Below are 9,619 nucleotides of genomic sequence, written 5' to 3' on the forward strand. Positions count from 1 at the left end.
AATTATGAAGATTTCAATATCTGTGCTTCGATAGCTGAAGTGAATTCTTTGCTCAATTCCATTCCTATCACAGATTTTCCTCCATGGAAATCTAGGTTAGAGCCTCTTCCACCACTTTCTTGTACTCCGCCTATTCCTTCTTTAGAGTCTCCACCTAAACTTAAGCTTAAGCCACTACTGGAAAATCTTAAGTATGCTTTTTTGGGTTTAAATGACACCCTCCTAATGATCATTGCTTCCAATCTTACAAGTTCCCAAGAAAGTAGTCTCTTAAAAGTTCTTAAACAAAATAAAGTGGCTATTAGATGGAGTGTGGCTGATTTGAAAGGAATTAGCCCCATAATTTGTATACATCAGATTTATTTGGAGGAGGATTCTCAAACATCTTGGGAGCTTCAATGAAAATTGAATCCTACTATGAAGGAGGTAGTGTTGAAGGAAGTTATGAAGTTGCTAGATGAGGGAATAATCTATCCCATCTCATATAGCAAGTGGGTGAGTCATACTCAAGTAGTACCTAAAAAGATAGGTATTATGGTAGTTGAGAATTCCGAGGGAGAATTAGTTCCACAACGCACCACCACTGGATGACGTGTGTATATTGATTACCGAAAACTCAACTCCGTTACTAGAAAAGATCATTTTCCACTTCCATTCATTGATCAGATTCTAGAGTGATTGGCTGGCCAGAGCTATTATTGCTTTTTAAATGGATATTCTGGCTACAATCAGGTGGCCATTGATCCTAATGATCAAAAGAAAACTACTTTCACTTGTCCATTCGATACGTTTGCATATAGACGGATGCCTTTTGATTTATGTAATGCACCAACAACATTCCAGAGGTGTATGATGTCTATCTTTTCGGACATGGTTGAGAAGTTTCTCGAAGTCTTTATGGATGACTTCTCTGTTTTTGGGTCCACATTCGAAAACAGTCTCCAAAATCTTTCCCTAGTGCTTCAGCGTTATAGGGAAACTAATCTTATTCTTAGTTAGGAGAAAAGCCATTTTATAGTTCAAGAGGGTATTATTTTAGGACATATCATTTCAGAAAGAGGGATTGAAGTTGATAGAGCTAAAGTAGATTTGATCTCCAAATTACCTCCTCCTACCTCCATAAGGGGAGTGTGATCATTTCTTAGGCATGCCAGGTTCTATCGACGCTTCATTAAAGATTTTAGCAAAATTTCCCGTCCATTGTGTAATCTACTTGCAAAGGACGCTCCTTTTATCTTTAATGAGTTATGCCTTAAAGCTTTCCAGAAGCTTCGCTCTCTTCTTTCTTCAGCTCCTATCATGAATCCTCCGGATTGGGCTCCTTCATTTGAGATTATATGTGACGCATCTGATTATGCTATGGGTGTTGTCTTAGGAGAACGACTGGATAAGCTTCCTTATGTTATCTACTATGCTAGTAAAACTCTTTCAGATGCACAGTTGAATTATACCACTACTGAAAAAGAGTTGCTTGTAGTTGTCTTCGCTTTGGACAAATTCAGATCCTATCTATTAGGTTCCTGAGTCGTAGTCTATTCTGATCATTCTATTTTGAAACATCTTCTTTCTAAAAAGGAAACCAAGCCCCATTTGATTCGATGAATCCTCTTGCTTCAAGAGTTTAATTATGAAATCCGGGATAAGAAAGGGTCAGAGAATGTTGTAGCTGACCATCTTTCTAGAATTCTGATTGAGGATACTTTAACTTCACTTCCAGTTCGTGATTCCTTCCCGGATGAACAACTATTTGAGGTTTCTCAGAAGGATTTGCCTTGTTTTGCTGATATTGTGAATTACCTCGCAATAGGCAAAATTCCTTTATCTTGGTCAAAGCATGAGAAATATCAATTCTTTTCCTAATTAAGGATGTACTATTGGGAGGATCCTCAGCTATTAAAATATTGTGCTGATCAAATCATTTATAAATGTGTTCCTGAGAGTGAATTTCATAGTATTCTGACCTTCTGTCATAGTTTGGCATGTAGAGGTCATTTCAGTGCAAAGAAAACTGCAGCTAAAATTCCTCAATATGGTTTCTTTTGGCCTTCACTCTTTCAGGATGCATATTCATTCTGTAGGTCATGCCTTAGATGTCAACAGCTAGGATCAATCTCTAAAAGGAACATGATGCCCTTAACTCTAATCTTAGTTATTAAGGTTTTTAATGTTTTGGGTATTGATTTCATGGGTCCTTTCGTTCTGTTTAATTACAATGAATACATTCTTGTGACTGTTGACTATGTGTCTAAATGCGTTGCAGCAGTAGCTACTAAAATCGCCGATCACGCAGTCGTGGTTGTGTTCATTCAAACGAATATTTTTAGTCGGTTTGGTATACCACTAGCTATTATTAGTGATGGGGGTGCTCACTTTTGTAATAGGTACGTCCGTACTTGGTCCAAAGATACTCCATCACTCATAAAGTTGATTCTGCCTATCATCCCCAAACAAGTGGCCAAGTACAAATATCCAATCGTGAAATTAAGAGAATTCTTGAGAAAACGGTTAAGCCAGATCGTAAAGATTGGCCTTATAGATTGAATGATGTTTTGTGGGCTTACCGTACTGCATATAAGACTTCGATTAGTATGTCACCTTACTGTCTTATCTATGGTAAAGGGTGCCATCTTCCTGTAGAGTTAAAACACAGAGCTTTCTGGCCATAAAAAAACTCAACTTTGATATGACATCTGCTGGTTCTAACAAGAAGCTTCAATTAACTGAGCTTGAAGAATTATGTAATGATACATATGAGAGTGCTAAGGTTTACAAAGCAAAGACTAAGGCATTTCATGATAAGCATATCTTGTGTAAGACTTTTGAACCTAGGAAGAAGGTTTGGTTGTTTAATACATGACTGAAACTTTTTCCTGGAAAATTAAAGTCACGTTGGGAAGGTCCACACATGGTTATTTCTGTTACGCCTTACGATGTAATAGAAATACAAGATTGCAAGATTGGACAACTGTCCAAGGTCAATGAATAGAGACTTCAACCCCACATAGAGGGTAGTGTGCAGAGAGGCATAGTTGAGGCAGTAGAGCTTCATGATCCTTTTTACTTCGACTAGAGAGGTCATATTTTCGTCAAGCTATCGACGTTAAACTTAGCATGCTGTCGAGCTATTGACGTTAAACTTAGCATTTGTATATTGTTCCGTAATTTTGTTTTGTTTTATTTTTATTTTTATTTTTTGTTATTTTTTTGTGTTTTAATTAGTTTTTTTTTTTCTTGGTTTAGTAATTTTTAGGTTTATTTAGCTTAAGTTGAGAAAGAAAAAGAAAATAAAAATTAAAAAATAACAAAAATTCCAAAAATTTGTCACAATGCTCGAGCCTAAACTTTGAGGCTCGAGCATCAGCAGCTACAGGCTTGAGCATCAGTACCTAAAGCTCGAGCCTTCCATCATCGGGAGGTATAAGGAGTTGTGTTGGCTGGCTCGAGCTTGAATCCTTCATGCTCGATCTATAGGATCTACAAGTTTAAAAACAAAAGGAAACTTGGTATCCAACTCGTAGCACATGAAAGATACACTTCCCTTATAAGTTTCTTCCATATTTTTTCCATATTTATCCGGTGAAGTTTGCTATTATAGTCACAGATCTGCAGGAGACATACATAGAGGTAAAGTCCTTCTTCCTCCTCTTTCGATTATTTCTTCTATGGATGCATAATTTTCTAGATCTAATGAAAAAGAATATTAGTAATTCTTTATATACATGATTCGTTGGATTCTGTTCTACATCACCCACCTGGGCTAGTTGTTTAGATCAACTGTTGATTGAGTCATACACTAAGATTTGGGATCTGCTTTGCTGAAATTTAGGTAAGGTTCGAGCTTTGCAATTTGAAGCTCGAGCATTGGTTGAAGCTCGAGCCTGCAATGTTGAAACTCGAGCTTCCATTAGCAGATTGCGAAAATTGAAGATTTTTGGAAGATTTGAAAAGTTTTATTGAGGATGGTTCGTCCTACTTCTGCTAAGCATGCTAGAGGGATGAAAGATGTGTTGCCAAGTGCTTGGAAGACAATTCCAATTTCTTATGAAATGACCTTTGATTATCAGGTGTTCATCAATGATCCTCACACTAGATAGGCTACGAAATCCTTCAGTTATAGGCACCTTCTTCATCTCATGGTCCTCTTACTCAGGTTGCGTATCCTCATCTTGTTCATTTGTTTTACCTAAATCTGTTTTATAGTGAGGATGTGCCTTGGGAACTTGGGACTAAGATAGATGGGCATGAGTTAATTATTAATCATGATGTTATTACTACAGCTTTAGAATGTTATTATACGCTTCTTGAGGTAGTAGATGAGAGGCAAGGCTATCTTACTTTCTCACCTTTCCCTAGGGTACAAATTGTAGAAACTCTGATTCAGAAATTATGTGATGGTAGTTTTGCCAAGAGAAAGTGTAGTAGCACTACCAAAGCTAAAATTCCTAAGAGGTTGTGGATTCTAGATTCTATCATCTCTGCCAATGTCCATCCTCTTGGACATAAGAATATTAGGAATACTGATTTTCTCCAAGCACTATATGCTATTCAGTTTGAGCATTGGTATTCATTCCCTAGAATGATTTTTTATCAGTTATTGGAGTTTTGGTTAGAGATTGGACCACACAAAACTGTCCATACCCATATGCTACCCTTTCCATACATAATTACTAGATTGTTAGAATTGCAGGGTTTTATGTGGATCCGAAAGAAGAATCATGTGATGAATCTCCAAAATTTGGGATGAAGGAATGGAATAAGTTATGGGGACATATGCCGGCTTATCATTGGGATGCAATAGAGTTTGGTGATGAGGGTTATGTAGCAGTTGCTGCTAGAAGGAAAGATGATGAGGCTATTGAGGAGGAGATGGATATCACTGCTAGTCAGCCTTCACTGAGGAGACGACCCGCTCCTACAGCCCATCCTAAGAGTTCTTCTCAGGCTGAGATTAAAGAGTTAAAGGCCAGGATGGCCGAGCTGCAGGATGGTCAGATAGTGCTGCGGCAAATGCTGATTGCGCAGCAGAGCATATTAGAAGAGTTACTTTGACGCACTCCATCCGCTCCATCTACTTCTTCCGATCCACCACCACTACCTATGGATTAGCTTGTTAGGGCTTTTCTGTATTTTTGTTAACTAGGGTAGTATTTTAATGTATTTATTTCCATATGATGTATATCTTCCCTAAGTCTTTATTTCAAAAGCATTGTACTGATTTCTAATATGTATACATGCTTTTTGATATTATCCTTGTGTTGGTATTTTTGTTCAATGTGATATTTCTCTATGATTACTCCATACTCTTAATATTCTGATATGTGTTAGAGTGTATTGATTTTGCCAGATACTACAGATGGGGGGTGATTTAACTGACAACTCCATTAAATGGTTTTGAGGAACCACTTTGTTGAAGGAGCAGATACTAAATATTTAATGAGCGCTAAAAAGTGCATAAATAAACCCCTTAAGCTTAGGTATTCGAGGACCTTTATCTATCTTACTTTCCCATTTTAGACTAATTTCATGTTATTGCCCTTTTTAGGCACTTATCCAAAAAATAAGTTAATTCAGCCATATAAGAGCATTAAAGAAGTTAACTCAAGCTGGATGGAAGAAAAGAGCAAAGCGGAAGCAGAATGAAGCAAAGTGTGGAAATCAGCAAGTTTGATTGATCTCAGTATCACTTCGATCGATCGAAGCAACATCGATCTGTACACTTTAAGATGGATCCAAGCCCTTGACCTTATCCAAAAGATTCCATAATGTTCGATCGATCCAACTTTTCTTCGATCAATTGAAAATATTCAATCTTATCCACACCTACCACCCCACCTACCACTTTTGCCTCTTTCCCAAAATATCTCATAGATTTGTCTTTATTCAAAAAGGCGCCGCCAAGGATGATCGATCTTTGTAACATTCGATGGATCTCACCTAAGTTCGATCGATCTCAACACATTTCTATCGATTGAACCTCCTCAAGTCCGAAAAAAAATAAGTTCTAGCTCATTAAAAGTTGGCTCATGGTGAAATCATTGCAAGGACCCTAGTGCACGAATCCAGACCATTGGGTATGACACTTGACCTACATATATGAGGATTTTGAGCCATTTTTACACATAGCTTGAATATCATAATATCATCTCATATACTTAGAGAAACATTCTTAGAGAGGAAGAAAAGAAAGGAGGAGAGGCTAGAGACACATTTTTGGGAGTTCTTCTGTTCTTCTAGGGTTTCTATCAAGAAGGAGGTCATTCCTACCACTGAGATAGCCCTTAAAGGTTAGATGACTACTTCAATGAGTGACTAAACATCTTCTTGGGGCTAGAGTTAGCCCTAAGCATGCCTTCTAGACTATATTGCTTTGTGTTTTGAGGAGATTTGTGTTGTAATCTTGTCTTGACACATATTTTATATAGGAATCTTGTTTATTCAATAATTTGTGAGGTTTAATACTTCCGATTGATCATTTCATTCTATCCATATGTCTATGTATGCTAAAATAGATGTTCATGTGTTTATCTCTAGTTTTTTTGTTATTGATGCATGTCTATGTGTGTTGATACTATGGATCTAGAGATTGTCAAGGCATAGTACTTAATAGAATATTATTGTGGTTTATTTGATGGTTCATACTCATATCTTGATGGATTGTGCCTCTCCCTTAGTTTCTTTAGTTAATTTTCATGCCCTTAGCTTAGTTGTAGTGTAGTTACCTTAGTTGTTAGATGGGAGGACAATCCATGCTTGTTGTTTGATATTCCATGGTTATGAATGCAAGTAGTATTATTCTCTAACCATATGATGTGTTTGGATTGTGAGCTTAAAGGAAGGATTAATGGCTTAGTTTGATGTATTGTGCTATTCACTAGGTTGCTTAGACAATATATGCTTAATTGGTCATCCATGCTTGTTGAAACAATCAGTCAAACACTCTCAAATTGCAACACATGTTTTCCCTTATTAATTATACATTGAATGTCTCGAATGGTGATGTTTAGTGGTGATCTCTAGACTCTAAGACCTCACTCTCTTGTTTTCTCTTAATTTCATTTAAATTGCTTATTTTACATTGAACTTATTTAGTTTAGTTTGTAGTCTGATCAACCAAACACATCATCTCTTGATCACTCGACCTACTAACCCTATACATTGTTTCCATTGCTAGTGTACCCAAAATCCCTTGGGACAATCCCTACTCACCCAAGCTATATTTTTAGTTAGAGGTAGTAGTGGCATTTATAAATTTAAAACTTGGCCACATTGCACTCACACTCTTAGTGCACATCTTTAGACGTTGGTGCGACGACACACCAAGTTTTTGGCGTCGTTGCCAGGGATTTGAATTGGCAACACCGTGTTTTGGAAACAAATAGGAATTAGTACTCTTTTGATCGTGTCTTTTCATTATTTTCTTTTTAGTTACTTATTGTGTTTCTTCATATTTGATTAGGTGAATTGAGCAAGGAAATCGAGTAAAGGAAGCAAGGAAGCTAAGTGAAGCTAAGCAAAAGCACAAAAAGGAGCTAAAATCTAAAAATTTGCAAAGCATAGCAAGCCTTGAAACTTGAAAGTTTAATTGAAGTTGGTTAAGGACCCTTTGTGAGATCTTTCTAACTCAATCTCTAGTTAAATCGTCGGCCCGCGTGGTGGCAAGTTTTTAAATTCTTAGATAAATCGTGAGCCCGGGTAGAGGCAATTTAATTTTCTTTGCATGTTGTTCAAGCATGGGAGTATGGGATCAATGTTTGTGGAGAATGTTTGTTGATTGATTTGTTGTGGGGGTGAAGTGATTGTTATTTGCTTGTTACTTGTTTAGCTAGTGTATGCATGGTCATAGGTCATTAAATCCTACTTGTCCCTCCTAATTTGCATCTTGAATCGGTTGTTCGTAATCCTAGGGGAAGAGGTAGTTCTCATCACTACATTTTACCAATGGAGGAATTGAATGACGACCATGTGGAGGACCTTGGTCACATAGACCAACAAGGCATCCTCCACCCTAATGTGCATCATGAAAATATTCAAGTACCATTAGGCATGCCTAGACCATTCATTCCACCACAACAACAAGGCCAAATTCCATTGGGAATGCCTCGGCCAATTTTTGCTCCACAGCCTCCCATAATTCAAGGCAATGAAGGTGTTCGAGTAGCACCACCAATTGTGAATCCTCCCATTGCTTTAAGAGACCATTATGTGCCTAATGAATATAATGCACCCACTTGCATTCAATTGCCCCTATTTAGAGCACATCACTATGAGATTAAACCACAAACCATCCAAATGCTTCCTAACTATCATGGACTTCCAAGTAAAGAACCTTACAAGCATTTGGATGAGTTTCTTGAAGTGTGTTCCACCGTGAAATACACGGATATGCCGGAAGAGGTTTTAAAACTTAAACTTTTTCCTTTCACCCTTAAAGATAAGGTAAAATATTGGTTCAACAATCTTAGGCCTTTTTTAATAACTTTTTGGGCAGAAATGCAACAAGAGTTCTTGAAAAAGTACTATCCGATTTCAAAGACAAATGCCATGAGAACTTCAATTAGAGAATTTTTCTTAAGAGGATGGGGAAATGTTTCATGAGGCATGGGAAAGGTTTAACGACTTGCTTAAGAAGTGCCCACATCATGACATATCTAAGTGGCAACTAGTTCAATATTTCTTTCAAAGTTTACCGGATAGTTACAAGGGTATGGTTGATGCATCTATGGGTGGTTCTTACCTTGATAAGCATGAGGATGATGTGTGGCAATTGTTTGAAAGTATGAGTGAGAATTCAATGTATAGATCTTTATCCTCTAAAAATGGTAGAAATTTAAGTGGAAGGAAGAATGTTGGCTTATATGAAGTTGACAACTCCAATGATATAGCCGTTTGATAAAATCCTTATCTCAAAGGTTTGATCAATTTTTAATTAACCAAACTTCGGCGAATCAAATGTCTTCATCCCCTAATCATGTTCATCATCGTGCATCCAATGAATCATGTATAACTTGTTCTAGTGTTTTATATTCTACTTCCAATTGTCCACATGGACATGTGCCAAGTGAAAACCACGAGCAAGTCAATGCGACATTTGTCAACCAAGTGAATAATCCCTATGGCATTCATTACAATTCAAGTTGGAGGAACCATCCAAACTTCTCTTGGAAAAGCCAAGGGGAAGGCTTAAACCCTCCCCAAGGTGGTTTTCAAAACAAGTTCCACCTCCAATGCAAGGCCAAGGTTCTCAAGGTTTTAGATCATCATTTCAATCGTATGGTAATCAATTCTCTAATTCTCATTTTCCTAACTAATCATCGTATTCCCAAGGAAATTCTAGGAGTCCCATTTTTTAGGAGAAAGTGTTGACCACTCTAGGCACTCTAGAGGTAAACACTCAATTGCTTCATTCTCATTCTCAATCCATTACTAAGCTAAAAACCCAAGTCAGGCAAATAGATAGTACCTTAAATGCTAGAGAGAAAGGGAAGATCCCTTTGAATGCACCACCAAAGCAACAATGTGTTGTGGAGACTCATTCCTCATCGGAAGGTCACATAATCGAACATGTCAATGCGGTGACAACCTTGAGAAATAAGAATTACGGATAACCAAGTGGGTATGT

The 9,619-nt window shown here is 37.4% G+C and overlaps 1 pseudogene; it reads right to left on the reverse strand.

The window, feature by feature from the left end:
• Positions 1-8,546: 8,546 nt before the first annotated feature.
• On the reverse strand, positions 8,547-8,646 carry LOC132272021 (small nucleolar RNA R71; annotated as a pseudogene).
• Positions 8,647-9,619: the final 973 nt, after the last annotated feature.

The sequence above is a fragment of the Cornus florida genome, unplaced genomic scaffold, assembly GCF_030987335.1.
Source record: "Cornus florida cultivar Cherokee Brave unplaced genomic scaffold, ASM3098733v1 CherokeeBrave_3.0.0_Hap2_Chr08, whole genome shotgun sequence".
NCBI lineage: Eukaryota > Viridiplantae > Streptophyta > Magnoliopsida > Cornales > Cornaceae > Cornus > Cornus florida.